The sequence below is a fragment of the Mirounga leonina genome, unplaced genomic scaffold (genome assembly GCF_011800145.1).
Source record: "Mirounga leonina isolate KUSES-001 unplaced genomic scaffold, KU_Mleo_1.0 Mir_168, whole genome shotgun sequence".
Lineage (NCBI taxonomy): Eukaryota > Metazoa > Chordata > Mammalia > Carnivora > Phocidae > Mirounga > Mirounga leonina.
The window spans coordinates 23,890,372-23,914,885 of NW_023270426.1; the positions used below are offsets into that span (position 1 = coordinate 23,890,372).

At 40.6% G+C, this 24,514-nt stretch overlaps 1 protein-coding gene and 1 non-coding gene across 2 annotated transcripts in view; both read right to left on the bottom strand.

Moving 5' to 3' along the window:
* The window catches only part of NRG2 (neuregulin 2), a 243,002-nt gene that overhangs the window by 182,844 nt on the left and 35,644 nt on the right, over positions 1-24,514 (bottom strand). The gene's annotated exons all lie outside the window — the stretch shown is intronic.
* On the bottom strand, positions 669-775 carry LOC118017265. Its single transcript, XR_004681102.1, has one exon. It is a non-coding gene; the product is annotated as a U6 spliceosomal RNA (small nuclear RNA).

Consider the following 24,514-nt stretch of genomic DNA (forward strand, 5'->3'; position numbering starts at 1 on the left):
CTTCCTTACACCCACCTTCCTTACACCTCCCTTCCTTACACCCACCTCCATCCCGAGCACCATACAAAGGAATCAATCCCTTCCTCTTCCGTGTAACCACGTGCCTCGTACATATTCCTATTACGGCACTGACCTATACTAAAAGCAGCTGTTAGTGGGTCTGCGTTAGACCCATCGGACCAGGCACCTTACCGGCAGGGACTATGTCCTATTGGTCTTTGGAGCCCTATCCAAAGGGACGTCCGACACAGTGCCTGGCATAGAATAAAGAGCAGCAAATCTTCCATGAGGAAAGGAGGGAAGGAAGAAAAGAATCGAAAGTCATCTCTCTTAAAGGCATCGGGCCAAACTTGTTGGCCCCGTCAATGTCCCCCTTTACGTTTTCATAGATCACGATCTCCTACATCACAGAACACCACTATGAGGAATATTGCTAACTTTACCCTCCCATTTTCCCATGGAACAAACAGTCCTAGGGAGGAAAAGGGACTTACTCAAGATCACACATGGCCAGGACTGTATTCAGTCTTCCATTTCTTTTTTTTTTTTTTTAAGATTTTATTTATTTATTTGACAGAGAGAGACAGAGCGGCAGAGAGAACACAAGCAGAGGTGGGGGGCGGGGGGAGAAGCAGGCTTCCCGCTGAGCAGGGAACCCTATGTGGGGCAAAAATATGGAACGCTTCATGAATTTGCATGTCATCCTTGCGCAGGGGCCATGCTAATCTTCTCTGTATCGTTCCAATTTTAGTATATGTGCTGCCGAAGCGAGCACCAGTCTTCCATTTCTGACAACAGAGTAGTGGTAAAGAGCTTGTTCTCTGGGGTCAAGCAGAGCTGGGTTTCTTTTTTTTTTTTTTTTTTTTTAAGATTTTATTTATTTATTTGACAGAGAGAGACACAGTGAGAGAGGGAACACAAGCAGGGGGAGTGGGAGAGGGAGAAGCAGGCTTCCCGCTGAGCAGGGAGCCTGATGTGGGGCTCAATCCCAGGACCCCAGGATCATGACTTGAGCCGAAGGCAGACGCTTAACGACTGAGCCACCCAGGCACCCGCAGAGCTGGGTTTCAAACCAATTTTGTAATTTACCACCTTTGGAATGAGCCTGTTTTTCTCCCTAGGCCTTGGTTTCCTCATTTGTTTAACAGAGAAATAATAGGGTCTACCCCATAAAGTTGGTTTTTGCTCATGATATACTTAATAAATACCCAATGAATGGCTCCTCTGTGCCAAGCACTGAGACACAGTACTGACCGCTGGATATACTGCAGGGAGCCGAACTGATTCTGTCCTTGCTCGTAAGACACGCACTGTTGGGAAGACAACAGTAAACAAGCACACAAATAGGTAACTAATTACATATGATTCATCTCCTGAAGGAAATAAACAGGATTAAATGCTAGGGAATAATGGAAAGGGGAAAGGGCAGGTATAGTTGGATCATAGAGAGCTTCTCTAAGGAGATAACATTTAAGCTGAGACGAGAAGGATTTGAAGGATTATGTGAGATAACAAGTGTAAAGTGCTTAGAACAATGCCTGGTACAGAGTAGGGGCCAAAATTAATGTTGAATATCATTGATAACTTACTTATACCGGTGGTTCCCAATCTCAGAGCTGAGAATCTCTAGGTGGTGTGTAGTTGATGTACTCTTGGACTTTCTGTATATTGATAAAGACAATCTAACTTTTCAATAGTAGATGCCACTGTGAGGAATAAAAATACACATTCTTCTTTTTTTCCACATTTCCCATTTAAAGTATAACAAGACATTGTTAAGTATGAAGAACAGTGGGCACCTGGGTGGCTCAGTTGGTTAAGCGACTGCCTTCGGCTCAGGTCATGGTCCTGGAGTCCCGGGATCGAGTCCCACATCGGGCTCCCTGCTCAGCAGGGAGTCTGCTTCTCCCTCTCCCACTCCCCCTGCTTGTGTTCCCTCTCTCGCTGTGTCTCTCTCTGTCAAATAAATAAATAAAATCTTAAAAAAAAAAAAAAGTATGAAGAACAGTGGAAAGATGTGTCATCATTTTGACTTTTTTTAGAGGATAAATATGAAAGTATTTGTAAAATATAGATTACCTTTGAAAGACACAGCAGAAATCGAAACAACAACTGGCTCTGGAAAGGACACTGAGTGACAGGAGTAGAGTGCAAGTACTATTCCCTTCGGTACCTTGTAAATTTTCTATCAGGCTCATACTACCTACTCGAAAAAAATGTTTGAGAGGATCCTCTAACTTTTCACCATTGCTAAATTTTTTCACGTATGTTCTCAATCAAAAGCTACTTAAAACAGAACTGTTATTTTATGGGATTCCTTGAAATTATTTTTGCCTTAAAATGAGATTCTCGGGCGCCTGGGTGGCTCAGTTGTTAAGCGTCTGCCTTCGGCTCAGGTCATGATCCTGGGGTCCCGGGATCGAGTCCCACATCGGGCTCCCTGCTCGGCGGGAGGCCTGCTTCTCCCCCTCCCACTCCCCCTGCTTGTGTTCCTGCTCTCGCTGTGTCTCTCTCTGTCAAATAAATAAAATCTTAAAAAAAAAATGAGATTCTCATGCTAAAAAGCATTGGGAATTAGTGCATTATAATTTTACCCTCTTTAGAACGCACGGTAAGTTTTGAGATCCCAACAGACTACCAGAATTCCTGTGGTCAAAGAAGTGGGGGACTTAGGCAGAGGCTTCTAAGGGGAAGAGAAGTACCTGTCCAGGTTTTCTCAAGGTGTGATGTGTATGAGGATAAGCTTCCAGAATTAGCCCCAAGCATTTAGTATAGAAAAACACGGGATTGAGTTTCCTAGAAGGACAGCCCAATTCTGTATTGGCTCTTTCCTGGGGATCAAAGTGAATGAGTAGGCATGTTTTAGAAAATAAATCTTGATATTCTGAACCTGCTAACTATTCATCATAATTCAGTAATTGATAATAAAAATAATAACAGTCACCATTTATTAATGGCCTCTTGTCTGTCAGGAGCTTATGTTTCTCCGTACCTCAACAACGTTGCATTTTACAGATTGAAGAGACTTCTAGAGATTTAATAACTCGCCCAAATGACAGAGTTGGGTTGCCACGCAGGCTTGTCCATGGCCAAAACACCTGCTTTGTGCGCACCACCGCGCCAGCCCTCCGCCTCACCGCAAGGTCACCTGAGAGGTCTCTAATCTCTCCCAACCTCTTCTGCCAGGGGCAGACTATTTGAAATTTATACCACTGGAGAGCAAGGGGTGTAGGCATCACTTGACAAAAAGATGAGGAAAATTGAGACACTGAGAGAATTTAAGTGACTTTCCCAAGATCACAAAGCCGTGGATAGGGCCAAGGTTTATCACAAACTCAAGCTCATACTTTCGGGAGGTTTTTTGGTTTGTTTTATTTCTTTTCTTTTTTATTTCTTTTTATTTTTTCAGCTTTATGGAGGTATAATTGACAAAACTGTAAGATATTTAAAGTGTACAAGGCAGGGGCGCCTGGGTGGCTCAGTTGGTTAAGCGACTGCCTTCGGCTCAGGTCGCGATCCCAGGGTGCTGGGATCGAGTCCCGCGTCGGGCTCCCTGCTTGGCGGGGAGCCTGCTTCTCCCTCTCCCACTCTCCCTGCTGGTGTTCCTGCTCTCGCTATCTCTCTGTGTCAAATAAATAAAATAAAATAAAAAATAAAGTGTACAAGGCAGTAATTTGATACACATATACATTGTAAAAGAATTCCTATAATCGAGTTAATTGACACATCCTCACCTCACATATTTACTTTTTTTGGTAAGAACATTTAAATTCTATTCTATTAACAGATTTTAATTATACAATACAGTGTAATCAACTATAGTCGCCATGTATACATTAGATCCTAAGAGCTTATTCATTTTATAACTGAAAATCTGTACCCGTGTACCAATCTCTCCCCCTTCCCCCACTCCCCAGCCCCTGGCAACCACCATTCTATTCTGTTTCTATGAGTCTGACTTGCATTTCATTTTATGTCATTGTTTTATTTTGTCTTGATTTGTTTTGTTTTGTTTTGTTTTGTTTTAAGACTCCACACATAAAGGACACCATGCAGTATTTGTCTTTGGCTCATTTTACCTAGCGTAATGCCCTCCAGGTTCACCCATGGTGTTGCAAATGGCAGCATTTTCTTCTTTTTTAAGGCTGAATAATGATTTTGTAGAGAGAGATATATCCCATCTTTATCTACTCATTCATCGATGGACACTTGGGTTGTTTCTATACCGTAGCTACTGTGAACAACACTGCAATGAACAGGGGAGTATAGATACGTCTTTAAGATAATAAATGTATTTCCTTTGGATCAAGCTCACACTTTTGAACAGAATAACACGGGGAAATGGAAAGACAGACCTGTTGCCTGCAGCATGGCTCCCCACCAGGTTGTGAAAAAAACTGGTTCATGGTAGCAGTAGGGCTGTGTCACTATATAATAATCACTGAGAATAAAAACAGAAGTAGACAGAATGGTATAGACATTCTGAATTCAAGATAGAACACCCACATGAAAAGCTTGGCTTCTTCTTCCAGATCCCTCCTACATAAGATGGGCTTCGTCCAGCTTTAGTCGATTCATTGGCCAGAAATGGCCACTGGACCAGGTTACATGAGTCGCTATGACCAGGAGAACTGGCTCGTCAAGGAGATGTGTACGGCCTTTATGTGGTCACCGAGTCTCACCCATCAAGCCCAACACGACAGGACAGTCTCGTTTTCTAAATAAAGACATTTTTGTAAACTTCTTTTTTTCTCCTTTTGAGATCTGTTTTCTAAATTTGGCTTCCAGAGTCACTCTCAGGTTCTGTGTGGTTAATTTCTTTTCCTCCAAGGATTTTCAAACAAGGGACTAAATAGAAAACAGATACTGAGACTCTGAGAATATTAGCACTGGGAAGGACTTTGGCATCAATGTCGTCTGAAGTCATCCTTTCAAGAGGTAGACAGAGGCCATAGAGATGATTTGATTTGCTCAAGGTCACACAGCCTCGTTAGTGGCAGGAACAGCTCTAACAGCCCAACTCCTTGCTTGGTGCTGCTCTGTCCACGGTTCAAAATCCTGGCTCCGCCCCTTCTAGAACGGGAGCTCAGCAGTTCGCTTCACCTTTCTTAGCCTTGGATTCCAGCCCCCAGCGATACTGGGGCAACGGTGTATCTACCTCTTAGGGGTTTTGTGAGGATTCAGTGAGACAATTCATGCAACACGCTTTACAGTATCCAGCACAGAGTCCCTGGCCAAGCATGTGGGCGATGGGCTCACATTGTCTACGTCTGAATTCCAGCTCTGCCACTTGCTTGACTGACATTTTGGCCCAGTTACTTTACTTCTCTGTGTCTCAGTTGCCTCCACTGTAAAATGGGTACAGTGATCATAGGTTCTACCTCATTACAACTATAGCGAGTCTTAAATATAATAATATATGTAGCCTACTTAAAATAATGCCTGGCTCATGTTAGCTATTATTAGTCCGCCTAGACTGACCATTTTTCTTATTTTAAGTAGCTAGACTTAACTCCGAACTCAGCAGTTTTAAAACCACCCATTTTCAGATGTTTTGAATACTAGCTAAAATTCTTAAGAGTAGAGCCTGATGTTGTACTTTACATATGTATGTATATATGTATGCATGTATGCATTTATAAGAAGTCACATCATTGATAGACCCAGCTGCTAATGAAGAGAGGGCATGATTCAGTCATTTCTAACCTAGGGCTATGTCTGGAGTCCAAGGGTTTCCACTGTCCCATTTGCTGAAAAGGGCAGCAACCCCTCTGTCTGCGTTCTTCCATCTGGGATAATAATAATTATTTCTTTGTAAAGTGCTTGGAGACCTTTACATGAAAAGTGCTATGTGAGCCCAAATTATTATCTCTTTTCCAGAGATCACTTTTAGATTCAAATCCAGAAGCTCCTTAAAATAGACCACAGCAGAGGTATCATCTGGACACAGACTATCGGGTGGATAATACGTTCGCACTTCACCCCCTCAGTGGTTTTCTTTTACATGTCTGGGCATATCTAATTGGGATTGGGGGGGAAATGAGATGTCCTCAGGCTAGATGTTCTTACTGGTTAGCATTCAGAGATTTGCCTCCCTCTGTTTTCCTGATTTGTGTATTTGGAACCCTCTCCTGAGGTCAACAGGAACTCTGAGGTTGATTCAACTCTGGGGTCGTGAAGTGGGACGAGAAGAAGAAAGTATTCTCTTATTCCCAAATCCTCAGGCTAGTGTACCTTAGAGTGCCCAATTCAACCTTGTCTCTACCTCATAATTCCCAGGTCAGGAATGTTAAGACTTTTTCTCTCCTGAATTTTCTTTCCAATTCATAAGCTCATTTATTCATTCTACCAGAAAGCATTTGTTGAAAACCTACTATGCATACTGACCTAGATGTTAAAGAAATAATTGTCATGGTTCCTTTTAGCTGGAGCTAAAATCTAGGCAAAATTAAAGTCAGGAGCTAGCACTTGCCCTTGACCTTTCCCTGCCCCCTGCCAACACACACACTTTTCTCCTATAATGTCACCCTCTTCTTTGCCTCTCAGGCTCAGTGACCCACCATGCTTTCAGCTCTCCTAATTCTGAGGGCAGAAAGAGTTTGCCGTGCAAATGCTAGGCCCTCAATGTTTGCTGAACATGACAAGCTCAACTCCACTAAGGGATTAATATCTATTAAAGTCTAATGCATCATCTCCTTAAGTTGTGCCTTAGTTTCTAAAACATTCTACGTTATTCATTCCAAAATGAAGTTCCTTATTCCCAAAAAGGTTTCATTCATTCTTTCTTTTAAAAAATCCATGCTCTTGAAGTGCTTAGACTCTTAAAGGGGGATAGATGCTAAAAAGGAAACAAGGACTCAAACATTTTAGGAAGAGAAAGAAAAGAGGAAGAGAGAGTTTGTGAGTATGACTAGATTGGAAGTGACTTGGACAGACTGCAACTTGCAGGGATGATCTCTGTAAGGAAGCAGTATTTGAGCTGGGATTTGGAAGGAGGAAGAGGAGTTGCCATATGAGACTCTGGGAGCAGAGCGTTTGAGGCAGAGGGAAGAACACCATACAAAGGGCCTGAGGTAACATGATCAAAGTATGGAAGGAAGGTCAGAGAGGTGGGAAATTGCTACAGCAAGGGGAAAGCGTGGCATGGAATGAGGTTAGGGAGATTGGTAGGGATCAGACTTGGGCTGAGCCTTGTACACTAGGATAGGTTTGGATTTTATTCTAAGTACAATGGGAAGTCACTTGGGGGGGCATAAGTAATGGGAATGACATGGTCTGGTGTATGTATAAAAGAGATCACTCTCAGATATGGGGCAGAGACTGTAATGGTTGAAAGAGTGGAAGCAAAGAGAGCAGTAAAGAAGCTGTTACAGTACTGTGGGTAGGAGGTGACAGTGGCTTAGAATGGGGTAGTGGCAGAGGAGCTGAAAAATGGGTGGAATTCAAAATGTAATTTGAAGGTAGAACCAACAAAACTTGCTAGAAGATTGGGTGAAGTGAGTGAGTATAGAAGTGAGTACAGAAAATAAAGTGACTGAGGATGACTCAAATTTTGGCTTGAGTAACTGGACAGATCGGGATGGGAAACTTAGCAAGCAACATACTGGGGCTGGAGGAAATAGAAAATTCCAGTTTTGACATGCTAACATCTCAGAGACCTGTTAGACGTTCAGATGGAAGTTCAAGTACCAGCTGCACAGGTAAGTCTGGACTTCAAATGAGAGGTCAGAGTTAAAGGTCTAAATTGGGACGTCAACATACAGATGTTACGTAAAGCTATGGAATTGGATAACAATGACATGAGAAACCTGGTAGGGAAAATAATCTCGAACTACTGTCCAATATAAATGTATGTCAGACACTATGTAATTTTGAATTTTCTTATAGCCCTATTTAAAAAGTAAAAAGAGGGCGCCTGGGTGGCTCAGTCGGTTAAGCGACTGCCTTCGGCTCAGATCATGATCCTGGAGTCCCTGGATCGAGTCCCGCATCGGGCTCCCTGCTTGGCAGGGAGTCTGCTTCTCCCTCTGACCCTCCCCCCTCTCATGTGCTCTCTCTCTCATTCTCTCTCTGTCAAATAATAAATAAAAAAATAAAAAATAAAAAGTAAAAAGAGACAGATGACATGAATTTTAATAACCCAATATATCCAGGGGTGCCTGGGTGGCTATGTCAGTTGGGCATCTGACTTTTTATTTCTGCTCAGGTCATGACCTTGGGGTCATGGGATTGAGCCCCTCATGGGGCTCTGCATTGGGCATGGAGCATGCTTGAGATTCTCTCTCTCTCTCTCTCTCGCCCTGCCCCTCCCCTTGCTCTCTCTCTCTCTCTCAAAAAAACCCCCAAATATATGCAAAATATTATTTCAATAGATACTTATAATAAATTTTAATGAGAGGTTTTATGTATTTTTTTTCACATTAAGTCTTCGAAATTCAGAGTGCATGTTATGCTTACAGCAAATCTTATTTCACAGTAGCCACATGTGGGTGGTGCAAGTATAAAACTTAGCCCTGGAGCAACCCAACCTTTAGAGATTGAATAGAAGAGGAGGAGTCAGGAAAGGAGACTGGGAGAATGGTGCCATGGAAGCCAAGAGAAGAAAGTATTTTAAAGACAGACTGGTCAACTGTGTCCAATGTTTATCAGAAGCTAAGGATGAGAAAGAGCGATAGAATTCACCAACATGGAGTTCACTTGTGACCTTGACTAAAGTTTTTTCAGTGGAGTGATGGCTTCCTGGAAGGAAGCCAGGATGGAGTCAGTCAATGAAAGGTAAGGAAGTGGTGACAGCCAGTAAAAACAACTTTTTCAAAAAGTTTTGCTGGGCAGACAAGCAGAGAAATGAAGCACTAGTTGGAGGGGGATGTGGAGTCAAGGGAATATTTTTACCAAAACAGGAGATGCTAGAGGATGCTCGTATGCTGATGGGAATGTTCCAATAAGAAGGAAGAAATTGCTGTGGGAAAAAGGGCATAACTGAAGAGGGAGTTCCTTCAGAAGACAAGAGAAGATGAGTGTAAGAGCACAGAAAGGGGGCTGTTCTTTGACAGGAAAAGTGATCCTTCTATTATAACCAGAATGAAGACAGGAATGTAGATACAGTGTCAGAGTAGAGAACCAGATTAGCTTATAGATTTGGGTAGCAGAAATCTTCATTTTAACATAAAGCTCAAGCCGTAAGCAAAACAGAACAACAACAGCAAAAGAACATATTTAAGAAATGCAAGCCAGAAAGTAAAAAGGTAGTAGGCGTGTGGAAAGGGAAAGATGGAAAACTGTATTCTTTTTCCTTCCCTCTTTCACGCTGTAAAAAAGGCAGATGAGCCATCTCTGATACCTATAATAGGATACACCTGTTTGTCATACTCAGAGTCTCTCTCTCCCCTGAATGGGGTTGGAAACAGAGTGATAAAATCTCATGATCCAATCTGTGGGACAGTCTACCTGAAGCCTATTTAATCTTACACCTATTTGGAAGTCCAGGCTTCCTCCATGCCTTTAAGAAATTTGAAAGACTGCCAAGGGGGAAATAGATCAAGCAGGATCCCAACCAGGAAATAATATTCTACTTGAAACAGTTTACTGAAAATAATTTACTAAGGGGACTATTTATAAGGATGTGGGCAGAGTTAAGAGAAACAACAGGTAGGTCGAGGCACCCAGGGATGGGCAAGAGTTTGTTAAAACCTTCCCTAGACATGCAGGGGCTAGGGGAGGAAGGGGTTACAGGATCCCAGGGAGTGCTGGACCAATGTGGGAGGTGTTGTTGGCAGACAAGAACCTGGCACCAAAGTAGGGGGAAAGGGGGGAGAAGAAATCGCCCATCTCTTTCTTCCTCTTCTTCCTACCCTATGCCAAGCTTCTGCTGAGCCCACGGGAAGCCAGAGTTGATATCCCACAGAGGCTGGTGCTCCAGGGTTCAGAGCAGGGCTGGGCAGGGGGGAGAGTGAATCTGGTGGAGGGTGGGGTGGTATGTGGAAATGGTTGGGGGGCACGCGGAGTATAATTAGCACGGGAAGAGGAGATGTCCTTACACGAAAAAATTAAACAACTAAATAGGAGTATCAACTATGGACGATGTATGGAGCACTAAGTATGTGATAGAGTTGAGGGGAGGGGTGGAGGGAAAGCTAAATAAAACTAGAATTTACAATCAGGCTGTAGTAACTCTGAGGTTTCAAGCTTTCGTTGATCTTTCTTACTAGAACGGAGATTTGGAGGGGTGGGGGTTGATTATTTTGTGTTTTGTTTTTATTAAAGAAAAGGGTTTATCTCCCCTTGATTATGTAGAGGCAAAAAACCCTAAAAGTAAAAATATTTGTTTGATTGCTTAGAAAAGAAATCCTGGGCAGATTTTCATATCCTATTATTCTCGGTTCTACTACCCCCACCTCCTTCCACCTGCACCACTGGAAAGAGGCCTAAACCTCCAGGAGACACTAGCTTACTGAAGCTTAAATTTAGACAAAAGCTTGATGCAGACATTTGAGGTCACTAAGCTTCTGTCACCATATGGACACAATCAAACAGAAAGCAATACAGCACTGTGGTTAAGAAGGTAGGCTCTGAAGTCAAATGGCTTGGATTTGAATGCTGCTCTGCTGCTTACCTTGGTTAAGTGACTCCTCTTTTCCGATGTGCCATCTGTAAATGGGGATAATAATAGTACTTATTCCGCAGGGTCATCTTATGAGGATTACATAAGGTACTTCATGTAAAGTACTTGGATATTGTCTGGCATATAGTGAATGCTTAAGAAGAGTCTTGTTATTAATAAAGCCAATTTTCTGATTCCAAAGTACTCTTGTAGCCAAATCTAACTCTGTGATAACCTGGCCTTGGTCTCCTGTCCACAGCTTTAGATCCTTCTCTAGAAACCTCTCTGTCTCGGGGCATCTGGGTGGCTCAGCTGTTAAGCGTCTGCCTTCGGCTCAGGTCATGATCCCAGTGTCCTGGGATTGAGCCCCACATCGGGCTCCCTGCTCGGCAAGAAGCCTGCTTCTCCCTCTCCCATTCCCCCTGCTTGTGTTCCTGCTCTCTCTCCCTCTCTGTCAAATAAATAAATAAAATCTTAAAAAAAAAAAAAAAAGAAACCTCTCTGTCTCTGTCTCTGTCTCTCTCTCTCTCACACACACACACATACATGCACACATACAGTAGATAGTGGAGGCATCATTTATACCAAAGGTATACGGATACTTTTAAATTCATTCATGTACTAATTTATTTATTGAATATCTCTTATGTTCCAGCAACTGGACTAGGTGCTGAGCATAACTTAAAAGTGAGAAAAAACAAACTTAGCCTTTGCCCCGAAGAGCTTGTGATCCAATGAGGGATAGAAACATTAATCAAACTACTACAAATAAAAACTATGATAGGGCAATGTCCGTTACTGAATTATGATATTGCAGCTCAGTTTTTTCAGATTCTAAGGAAAAGGAGGTGAGCAGAATTTTGTGAGCGACAAGTGAGACACCAGGCTTTCCTGTCCAATATGGCAGTCACTCCCCACATGTGGCTCTTTAAAAATTAACTATAAGTAATTAAAACTAAATAAAATGTTAAATTCTATTCCTCATTTCCACTCGCCACATTTCAAGTGCTCAATCACCATATATGACTAGAGATCACTATTTTAAACAGTGAAAATAAAGATTTCCTTCATTGTAGAAAGTTTCATTGGACATGCCCTTCAGGGCACCTCAAATGTGAAAGAGATTCATATGGTCTGGAAAGGGGATTTTGCAGGCAAAAGTAGAGAAAGTGTTATACATTACAGAAACTGTGGCAGAGATAAAGTTTTCCAAGTCGGAACCATAATGTCTAGTAAACGTAATGGTGCAGGGTATGACACGATGTCTACAGTACCACATCGACTATCTCTCCTACCAATCACTTCCTCACCAAAATGACATGTTTTCAGTGGAACTTTATATTCAGTTTCAGGCATTTTTTAGTTTGCAGTTTTGTGATATACATCCAGGGGAAAACAGAATGCCCTTTAAAATGAATTATAATGCTTAAAATTCAGGGGTTTTTTTGAAATGGAAAACTATAGGGGCCAAGTGGCTCTTCCCAGAAGCTACATTTTCTTATATCTATCAGTTAGCTCTCGTTCATATTTTCCTGACTCCACTGTTTCTTACTGATGAACATACAACTTTTTCACCTTTCCTTTTCACCATTCTCTCAGGAACACAAAGCTTTGAGTCTAATTTCACATTGACTGTGTTTCTATCCATGGAGACAGAAGCAAGAGCTTTTCATTCCCTCTGTGCGCAGTCATTCTTTAATGCTCCCCTTATTTTTTGTATATGACAAGTCATCCAAAAAATGCTGTAACTAGTATGGGAAAAAATGGGACTTTAAAATTTTGCATTCAGGATAAATCTGCCACGTGCACAGAAAAATATGAGGAATCTTGGTGACAGGTGGTAGTTTTCTACCTGGAAAAAGAAATGCAAGTCACCAAAGGAGAAGTGAAGCTTTGTTTATTTTCTGGGTCTAAGAAAAATCATAGCTTTTTTTTTAAGAATTCGTGGGGCGCCTGGGTGGCTCAGTCCGTTAAGCGTCCAACTCTTCACGGGTAGTGGGATCCAGCCCTGCGCTCCATGCTCAGTGGGGCGTCTGCTTGGAGAGGCTCTCCCTCTGCCCCTCCCCTTACTCTCTCTCTCACTCTCTCTAAAATAAATAAATCTTTTTTTAAAAAAAGACTTAATATCAGACAGTTTTAATTAGCAAGACAAAATACGGATATGGCTTCCCAGCTATAGATTTTATGGGTAAATCTTAAAATGTGGCCCAAAAGCTGAAATTTTCCCACTACTGAATGCCTTCCAAACCACCAAGCGGTTCAACACGTAAGAAGTCCTTCTCCCTTAAAATCATCGTGCTGTGAGGAAGCCTAAGCATCTGTGTGGAAAGGTCCACAGGCAGGAAAAGCAGAGCCCCTGGCTGACAGCCCCATTTGAGCTTCCAGCTAGTAGCCATCACCAACTGCCAGGCATGAGATTGAGGCCATTTGGGATATCCCACCATCCTCAGCACCTCTGCCAACACCACATGAAGCAGAAGAACCACCTAGTCAATTCATAGAATGGTGAGAAATAATAGTTTTAAGCCCCTAAGTTCAGAAGTAGTTTGTTAAAAAGGCAAGAGATACTGAAATGGTATCTTAGGCAAGACTATCTAGAGACTATGTAGCTCACTTCCTTTATGCACCTTATAGGTAATGGTAGGCATATCTTTTGTGTTGATGAACTCAGCTATGTTGTGATAGAAGAAAACTGACAGGCCTTCCCCCTTCTTCCCACCACCAAGCATACCACCCTCTCCATAGCTAGACTCACATTCTCTGCCTTTGCTCTCTCACACTTGAACAACTGTTCCCTGTTCCTGTCAAAAGCCAACGCTGCCGGTTGTGTTCCGGATCCCCTCCTTTCTTGTCTTTTCAAGGACTCACTCAGTTATCTTTTTCTTCCGCTACATCATCAATTTTTCCCCATCTTTTGACTCATTCCCATCAGTAGACAAACATGCCTTCACATCACCTATTTAAAAAAAAAAACAAAACTTCTTTGACTCCATATTCCCTTCACCCATTGTCCCCTTTTCTTGTCTCCATTCATAGCAAAACTTCTTGAATCAGTTGTCTCCACTTTTCTTTTTTTCTTTTTTTTAATGATTTATTTAGTTATTTGAGAGAGAGAGCAGAGGGAGGGGCAGAGGGAGAGAGAGAATCTAAAGCAGACTCCATGCTGAGCATAGAGCCTGACGTGGGGCTTGATCCCATCACCCCAAGATCATGATCTGAGCTGAAATCAAGAGTCAGATGCTTAACTGACTGAGCCCAATTGTCTCCTCTTTTCATCTACTGTGGCCCCAACTCCTGCTGGGTTTCTATCCATACCATCTCACTTTAAGTCTCCTTTCTGGCTCTTCCTCGTCTGATCAAACTCCCAATTGTTAGTATTCCCCAGGCATCAGTACAGAAGATGAATTAACTCCCTCAAGAAACACAAAGGAGGTAACGAGGAGGAGAGTTTCTAAAGGATAAACAGGATCTTATCAGGAGGACAAGGAGAAAAGAATACCAGGCAAAGACAACCTCAAACTGGCTTTCCTAAAGGGACGCAGGTCCCTGGATAAAACACTCTGTGTCATCTTCCGTCAAATTTTTTACAGATACTATCACCTTTGAAGAAATGGCATCAAAAGCCTTGGAGAAAAAGTATAAACAAAACATAAAATTTAAGTTAGTTTTTGCCATCCAGTTAGTCTTGGGGATGGGTTGTGTGTATGTGTTTGAGCTTCTATATAACATATACAGGCATATTCTTCTCTGTCACTAATTGACCAACACTGAGATTATGATACAGTTAAGTAAAAAATTACCTATACAAAACTTTTATAGAATGCCCTCTTGCATAAAAAAAAGTATAATAAATAAACTTTTAAATTTCATTTTGAGCAAGATAGGGCTCAAATTTAAAAAAAATTTTTTTAGTAACATATAATGTATTATTTGTTTCAGGAGTACAGGTCTGTGATTCATCAGTCTTACACAATTCACAGCACTCACCATAGTACTTACCCTCCCCAGTGTCCATCACCCAGCCACCCCATCCCTCCCACCCCCCTCCACTCCAGCAACCTTCAGTTTGTCCCCTGAGATTAAGAGTCTCTTATGGTTTCTCTCGCTCTCTGGTTTCACCTTGTTTCATTTTTCCCTCCCTTCCCCTATAATCCTCTGTCTTGTTTCTCCAATTCCTCATGTCAGTGAGATCATATGATACTTGTCTTTCTCTGATTGACTTATTTTGCTTAACATAATACCCTCTAGTTCCATCCACGTCGTCGCAAACGGCAAGATTTCATTTTTTGATGACTGCATAATATTCCATTGTGTATATATACCACATCTTCTTTATCCATTCTTCTGTTGATGGACATCTAGGCTCTTTCCATAGTTTGGCTATTGTGGACATTGCTGCTATAAACATTGGGGTGCAAGTGCCCCTTCGGATCACTACATTTGTATCTTTGGGGTAAATACCCAGTAGTGCAATTGCTGGGTTGTAGGGTAGCTCTATTTTCAACTTTTTGAGGAACCTCCATACTGTTTTTCAGAGTGGCTGCACCAGCTTGCATTCCCATCAACAGTGTAGGAGGGTTCCCCTTTCTCTGCATCCTCGCCAACATCTGTCATTTCCTGACTTGTTAATTTTAGCCCTTCTGACTGGTGTGAGGTGGTATCTCATTGAGGTTTTGATTTGGATTTCCCTGATGACGAGTGATTTTGAGCACTTTTTCATGTGTCTGTTGGCCATTTGGATGGCTTCTTTGCAGAAATGTCTGTTCATGTCTTCTGCCCATTTCTTGATTGGATTAGTTGTTCTTTGAGTGTTGAGTTTGATAAGTGCTTTATAGATTCTGGATACTAGCCCTTTATCTGATATATCATTTGCAAATATCTCCTCCCATTCTGTTGGTTGTCTTTTGGTTTTGTTGACTGTTTCCTTTGCTGTGCAAAAGCTTTTTATCTTGATGAAGTCCCAATAGTTCATTTTGCCCTTGCTTCCCTTGCCTTTGGCGATGTTTCCAGGAAGAAGTTGCTGTGGATGAGGTCGAAGAGGTTGCTGCCTGTGTTCTCCTCAAGGATTTTGGTGGATTCCTGTCTCACATTTAGGTCCTTCATCCATTTTGAGTCTATTTTTGTGTGTGGTGTAAGGAAATGGTCCAGTTTCATTCTTCTGCATGTGGCTGCTCAATTTTCCCAACACCATTTGTTGAAGAGACTATCTTTTTTCCATTGGACATTCTTTCCTGCTTTCAAATTAAAAAAAAAAAACATTAAAAACTATGTCCTCCACTTTCTAAGTCTCTATGTTCTCTCATCTGTGAAAGTGTGTTAATGAAAATGCAATCTTTCTATTAAGGCTGTAAGATATACATATGTACAAATATTGTTTGGAGCCTAGGCAAAGGAGAAAAAGAGATAAAATTAAACCTACTGCCACTTTCTCTGGTCCAGGTTGGAACATCTGAATCAACCAATAAGTATACCACTATTTATCTGGCACTGTTAGATACCCTGAAATGTTCAAGGGTGTGTAAAAATATTTACCATATGCAGTCAAGTAAAAATTGGAGAATTTTGCCCAGCAAGTATATGCACACTTATGAGATACCCAGCCACCATAACTTTAATCAGTAGTTTTGACCTCATAAAATCCACAATAGAAATAAGACAAGAAAGTGTAAATGAAGTCCTAAGCTATGCCATACAAACTATAGGCACTCTCTGTGTTCTGAAGACGAAAGCAATGTTGATGGGATTCATGACCCTCCAGAATGCCAATGTCCTTGTTACAACTTTATATTTCTTTTTAAAAATTTTTCCTCTTCGGGCGCCTGGGTGGCTCAGTTGGTTGAGCGACTGTCTTCGGCTCAGGTCATGATCCTGGAGTCCCGGGATCGAGTCCCACATCGGGCTCCCTGCTCGGCAGGGAGTCTGCTTCTCCCTCTGACCTTCCCCCCTCTCATGCTCTCTCTCTATCTCATTGTCTCTCAAATGAATAAATAAAATCTTTAAAAAAAATTTTTTTTTCCTCTTCTGTCAGAAAAAGGGAAAGTTTTATTAAGGAAAACTTGGAAAATAGAGAAAAAGAGAAAAGAAAAACAAATTCAATTGTTCATATTTCAAAGAATTATCTTCTAATTGTGTTGTTGTTGTTTTTTTTTAAGTATGAGAGCCTTTTGTTGGGGCACCTGGGTGGTTCAGTCAGTTAAGCATCTGACTCTTGATTTCAGCTCGGATCATGATCTCGGGGTCATGGGATTGAGCCCTTTGACAGGCATGGGGCTCAGCATGGAGTCTGCTTGGGATTTTCTCTCTCCCTCTCCCTCTGCCCCTCCCTCCATGCGCTCGCTCTCTCTCTCTATCTCTCAAATAAATAAATAATAAAATCTTTTTTAAAAAAAATGAGAATCATTAAAAAAAAGTAAAATGATACCCATTCTTCACACCATGCACAAGAATAAACCCTAATGGATCAGAGCTTTAACTGTAAATAAATAAATAAATGCTATACAAGTTCTAGAAGAAAATTTGGGTGAATTCCTCTTTAACTTCTGTCTAGGGAAAGGCTTTATACCTGTAATTTTAAACCTAGAAGCAAGAAAAATAAAAGATCGATAAATTTGACCACATAAACATAATTTTTTTTTTTTTTAGATTTTAATTATTTGAGAGAGAGAGGTGGGGAGAGCACAGAGGGAGAGTGAGAGGGAGAAGCAGCCTTCCTGCAGAGCAGGGAGCCCGATGCCGGGCTCAATCCCAGGATGCTGAGGTCATGACCTGAGCTGAAGCAGACGTTTAATCAACTGAGCCACCCAGGCACCCCCATAAAAATGTTTTATATGACAAAACACTATAAGCAAAGTCAAAAGACAAATGAAAAAATGGGATATAATATTCACAATATGTATCAAGATAAAGGGCTAATATTTTAAATTTACTTCTTAAAAACCTCCTAAAAATGGAGACAAAGATGGCCAAAAATACTATAGAAAAATAGGCATGAGTCATGAACAGAAAATCCAAAGAGAAACACACAAAGATGGTTTTTAAGCATATAAAATGATGTTCAACCTCGTGGATAAAAAGAGATAATTATTTAAGCATATTGAGGTATCATTTCTCACTATATTGGCAAAAAAATTAAAAGTTTGACGAAGCATTGTGTTGGTAAGGATATAGGAAAACAGATGTTCTAATAGATTTCTGGGGGGAGTATGGCAAAACTACGTATGAATTTCCCCTTTAATAGCAATCCCACTTGTAGAAATTTATCCTGAAATACAACTCTGATAATATAAAAATATCCATGATCAAGAACATAAAAATGCACATGAACAGTGCAGGATTATTTGTAATTTCAAAATATTGGAAATGACCTAAATATCTAAGTAAAGGAGGTTATTTCAAAACAATAGTACATCTATACATCGGAGTACTATGCAGCTATGAAGAAGAATGAGGACAATCTCCATGAACTGATCTGGAATGATTTCCAGGACATATTAAGTGCAAAAAGCAACATTCAGGGGCACCTGTGGGGCTCAGTCAGGTAAGCATCCAACTCTTGATTTCCACTCAGGTCTTGATCTCAGGGTTGTAAGATCTAGCCCTGCATTGGGCTTTGCACTGGGTGTGGAACCTGCTTGTCCCTCTCCCTCTGCTCCTCCCCTTGCTCTCAAACAAACAAACAAACAAACAAAATCTTTCCCAAAAAGGCAACGTGCAAAAGAGCGTATATAATATGCTACATTTTGTATAAGGAAAAAGGATCAATAAGAAAACACACGTTACCATTACAAAAAGAAACATAGGAGGGATAAACTAGAAATCAGTGAAGTGTGTTTCCCACAAGGAGTAAGGGTGGGGGAATGAATGGAAGGGACACAGAAGGGAGTCACCCTTCTCCGAGTGTAACTTTTTGTATAGTTTTGACTTTTGAAAGCATGTTAATATCTTACATATTAAAAAATCAAATCAATAAGAAGGGAAGACAAAACTAAAACCAAAGCCAAATGAAACAAATGAACGTAATTTATTTCAAATGACTGCTATGACCCCACTGAATGGGGAAAAAATTAAACAAAATGAACTAATCCAAGGAATTTATGAACACAATATATCTTCAGTTTTGAAGGGAGTGGAGAGAAAAAAAGTGGAAACAAATCCTGAACTCTTTGTAGTGGGGCTGTTCATTGTCCTGGAATGGGCAAAGCATTCTGAAACTAATTTAGATGTAATCTAGGATTGAGCAAATGAGTAAATGTGTTGCTACTCTTGGGAGCCAAGTTTCTCACTGTAGGAGGGACATGGCAGTATGGAATGGGGGAAGGCAAGAAAGAATCCTGTGGAGATGGGTTGGAATTAAGGCAATTGCTGTGAATTCATGATTTCTAAAATATGAACATGTATGGGTATATATGTGTTTATGTATGTGCCCTCGTATATGTGTATGTATATTTACATGCCTGTATCTCCCAGCTCTGGCTGTTCAAAGTTCCAAGAAGCAATACAACCCAATAGCAATGAGCATGCCTAGTGCCCAGATCTTGGTTTCCAATACCATTCCCCACTCAAGAGAACCTGGACTCCTTCAAAATGGCTGATTCCAGGGCTGGGGCAAAGTAGGTAGAATTGGAACCCAGAACATCTTATTATGCCAGAAAATAAGTGAGAAAAGATGATAGGAGTGTGTTGTGAGGACTTGGGAGCTAATTTGAGGAGGCTCCCACTGGCCAGATCTGGGACAATTTAAGCACCAAACTAAGTAAAAATAGTAATGAATGAGAAGCTATTTAAAAATAGCAATCTGGGAGGCTACATCACTAATAGATAGATGATAAATAGATAAATGAGAGAGAAGGGAGGTCTCTTACTTAGAACAGAATGCTCAGAGCCCAGAGCCAACTTATCCGTTTAACACAGTTTTTAAAGCCCATGTTACTTATTTTTTTAAGTTGGCTCCATGCCCATCGTGGGGTTTGAACTCAAAACCCAGAGATCAAGACTTGCGTGTTCTACGGACTGAACCAGCCAGGCACCCCAAAGCCTGGGATACTTTTAAAGGCCCACAAAAGTGTTTTAATTTTTGTTTCTTTTAAAAGGAATCAGAAGACTGGGGCACCTGGGTGGTTCAGTTGGTGAAGCGTCCAACTCTTGATATCAGCTCAGGTCTTGATCTCAGAGTCATGAGTTCAAGCCCCACGTTGGGGTCCACACTAGGCTGTGGGCCCTACTTAAAACAAAACAAATAAACAAAAGAAATCAAAAGAAAAATAAATGTAGTAACAATAAATCCAGGCTGGATCATAATCATCTTTATACGAACACAGTCATAAAATATAATTTAGCCAAATTTTTATGGAGAAAGGGGCCCACGAGGCAAAGAAGAGCATAGGGCTCGTGAAAATCATAAAGTAGCCCTGTGGGGGATAACTGGTATATGTGGACAGGGTGCAAATTGGAAAATCATCATTTTGCAACCTTCATGGTAAAGATTGGATGAAGCAAGAGCCATCGAAGATGCTAAATCTAGGGGTGCCTGGGTGGCTCAGTCAGTTGAGCCTCCAGCTCTTGATTTGGGCTCACGTCATGATCTCAGGGTCCTGGATCAAGCCCCATGTTGGGTTCCGTGCTCAGCAGGGGGTCTGCTTGGGGATTTCTCTCCCTCTCCCTCTGCCCCTCCCCTCACTCATGCACGTGCTCTCTCTCTCTCTCTCTCTCTCTGGAGTGAATGGATAAATCCTTAAAAAAAAAAAAGATGCTAAACCTAGAGGAAATTTTTGGTGAAGATGGAAGAATAGGATATTTGCATGGTCTTAAACCATCTCACCTGCCCTTCCCCCAACTTCTTGGTAGTTGAAAGAAAGAAAAAGAAAAGATAATCATACAGTGGGGAATTCAAGCACCACCTTGACTGGGTGATCAAATTTAATATCCCCTACGAGGGACAGATGAACACCATGCACCTCCAGATGTAATACCATGAGGTTAGAACAGCATCTACACAGTATTCCTGCTAGAAGTGTATAAACTCAATATAATCATAATTTCCTTAATAGTCAATATAAACAAAAAGTGTTCTATTTTCTAAAAGGGTGGGGGTGCGGAGGAATTATGTACTTCAAAAATGTCAATGTCAAAAAAAGACAAAGAAAGCCTGGGAAGTCTTCCAGATTTAGGAGACATGACAACTAAATGCTCTACCTGATCCTAAAATTGAACCTACACTGGAAGGGGAAAAACCTACAAGGAACATTACTAGATCAACTTAAAAATTTGGAATATGGGCAGTAAATTGAATAAAAGTATTATACCCATGCTAATTTATGAAGTAAACAACTGTACAGCAAAGCCCTGTTCTTCGGAAATCCATTATGAAGTATTTAGGGGCAAAATACTATAATGTATATAATTTACCTCAAATGATTCCATAAAAAACATTGTGTGGGGGGTGTGAGAGAGAGAATAAATGATAAAACAAATGGGATTAATGGTAACAATAGGTGGATCTTTGTGAAGGGTATACATGTGTTCCTGTACTACATTTATTTTTGCTACTTCTTGTAAGTTTGAAGTTATTTCCAGGTAAGTTTTTAAAACTTAAAAAATGAAAAAACATGCTAGAGTATCACATATTGATTATAACTAATATGGTATGAATAACATTGGCTGGATTTTTCATATTATAAATAGTTTCTCGTGTTATTACATAATCTCTGAATATCACTTAAAATGTCTGTGAACCGGACACCTGGGTGGCTCAGTCGGTTGGATGTCTGCCTTCGGCTCAGGTCATGATCCCAGGGTCCTGGGATCAAGTCCCACATCCGGCTCCTTGCTCAGCAGGGAGTCTGCTTCTCCCTCTCCCTCTGCCCCACCCTGCTTATGCGTGCTCTCTCTCTCTCTCTCTCTGACAAATAAATAAGTAAAATCTTTTTTAAAAGAAATGTCTGTGAACATTCTATCAAATTGCATGCTAGAGTTTGCGGGCCATTTCCTTATTGTTAAATATTTAGATTATTTAAAAATTTTCCTGATTTAAACAATGTTTACAGCACTTAAGCTTAAGAGTTGCAGAATCTTATTACATATTTTGAAATCTCAACTGTTATTTACTATCTATGTAGGCCTGAGTCAATTATTTATTTTTCTATGCCGCAATTTCTTCAAGTAAGCATAACAGTATTCACAGGGTTGTTGTATTAAATGAGATGTGCATGTAAACAACTTACGATTGTGCCTACCACATATGTAAGCATGCAACAAATATTGGCTATTTGTATAATTTTTGTGCATTAAGGTTTTATGTTCAGCAGAATCTAACCTTTTGCAATATTAACAGTTTAATGTAAATGCAATGTTAATATTTGGAATAGGGGAAAGAATTCATCATGTAGAAATAGGAATGGTGGTATTCTGAACAATGACACCAATGGTTTTCCAATCCTTGCTTTCTTCAATTAAAAAAAAGTGTACAGGAGTTCATCTGATGAAAAGACATCTCCTGCTATCCTAAAGTGTACCACAAGGTGGCAGCATAATCAATTAATTGGCAGTATTAATGTAAATAGGTGATTTTCAAACTCAAATTTACAAAATCCCGAAATAGAAAGAGGGCTCTTTGAAAAGAACTGTGGTCACAGCAGACACATTACATCTATGGCTGGTGAATCAGCTGAGTTACATCTGTCCCAATACCTCATTAGATTGGCCAGACATCCCTGAACTTACTCATCATTGCTCCAACTTCATTTCCATCCGGCTTAGAAACCTTTTCCTCCTTCAGACCTTCCCACCTCAGTAAACAACACTATAGCACTACCATCCACCTAACTGCTGACGGCAGAAACTAAAAGTCATTCTACTGTGGCATGGAGCTTTGTGTTGCTGATCTCTAGTTCTGTTATATTATGGTAAAAAAAAAAAGTAGTCTGTATGATATCAACTCTTTTGTTATTTGTTGAGACTGGCTTTGCGGTACAATTTTGTAAGCGCTCTATGTGTACTTAAGAAGAATATGTACTCTCTTTTAGGTGAAGGATTCTGGCTATCTCCATTAAATCAAGCTTGTTAATTGTGTTGTTTGTATCTCCTATATTCTTAGTAACAGTTTGTCCATTTTTTTCTGTTTCTGTATGAAATGTAGTTAAAAAATAATCTGCCAATGCAGTTAGAGATTTGTTAATTTCTTGCAATGCTGTCAATGACATTTTTGCTTTATATCTATTGAAAAGATACTGTAAGTTACATACAGATTCAGAATTGCTATAGCTCCTTGGTAAATTATTCCTTTATTGTTTTATTCCTTTAATTTTTTAAAAATCTTTACTCTTAGGGTACCTGGGTGGCTCAGTCAGTTAAGTGTCTGCCTTCGGCTCAGGTCATGATCCCAGGGTCCTGGGATCAAGACCCTCATCGGGATCCCTCCTGTTTTAGAGTCTTCATATTACATTTTTATCCTTTTGGTAATTATCCTTACATTTTATTTTTTTATTTTATATTTTTAAAGATTTTATTTTATTTATTTGACAGAGAGAGAGAGACAGCTAGAGAGGGAACACAAGCAGGGGGAGTGGGAGAGGGAGAAGCGGGCTCCTGGCCAAGGATTTTAAACATATATATCCTTACATTTTAAACATATATATTAGAGAGTTTTATCTATTCTCTTCCTTGAATAATCAAGAGCCTTAGGTGAGGCACCTGGGTGGCTCAGTTAAGTGCCTGCCCTCCGGCTCAGGTCCCGATCTCAGGGTCCTGGGGTGGAGCCCCGCATGGAGCTCTCTGCTCAGCGGGGAATCTGCTTCTCCCTCCGTGTTCTCTCTCTCTCAAATAAGAAAAAAAAAAAAAGTCTTAGAAAGCTTTATCTCCAATCATCCTCCCTCCCATCTTGTTCATTGCTGTTATCTAGTATTTTCATTTCAACATCTTCTCAAGTTAGGCTTTAATATCACTGTTAATCTTGTTTACAATCAATGCTTAAAGATGCTGTCATGTTTAACGATTTTCTTGCTTAGCATTACTTTTTGAATTATGTTATTCCCTTGATTAAAATCCTTCAGTAGGTTCACAGTAGAAAGACTAGTATCCAAGTCCTCCTCCATAGCCTACAAATCTCAGCATGATCTAGTCCCTGTGCGCTTCTCAAGTCTCCCCTATGCCACTCTTCCCCATTGCTCACTGCCTTCCAGCTACCATCGTCTTCTTTCAGCTCTGGGAACAGGCTATAACTGAACACCAATTTCTTCCCCACCTCAAACCCTAGGCACATTGTTTTCTTCAATTCAGTTTGGTGTTCTTTCTATTCTTCCTATTGCTGGCTTCTCTCTCCTTCTTCTTAGCCAAAATGATCTTAAATGGTAATGATCTTAAATGATATTCTCAAAGAAGTTTCCCTCTGCCACCTAGAGAGATTAGATCCTTCCCATCTCATAATTCTATAAAAGCACTCTGTTCCTCCATGTACTTATCGCAAGTCATAATTAAATATTTGAATATGTGTTTCCTTGTTTGGTGCCTGCCTTTCTTGCCCAGATTGGGCTCTATAAGAACATCACTGGGAATGAAAAGCCAATGAGAACGAGAAACATTTTAAAAGAAGGAATTACACATTTTTATATCAAATGAGATAAGAGAGCAAATAGAAGGAAAACTTAAATGCAATTCTAAGGTTCTCCTTTGAAAGTCTGTAAGAATAGAGATACTACTTTCAGAAATAGAGTAATTGGGAAAAGAATTCCATTTGAATGAAATTGAGGAAGGGGGGGAAATGACTCCTGCTTAGAAATATTAGGGCTAAAGTACCAGTAGGACATCCATGTGAAGACGTCACAAGGACAGTAAGCATGATGCTGGTGGAACGTAGATTAGAGGTCAGGACCACGGATGCAGGTGGGGGGATAACTTACACATTTTGTCATCCCTTTTCAA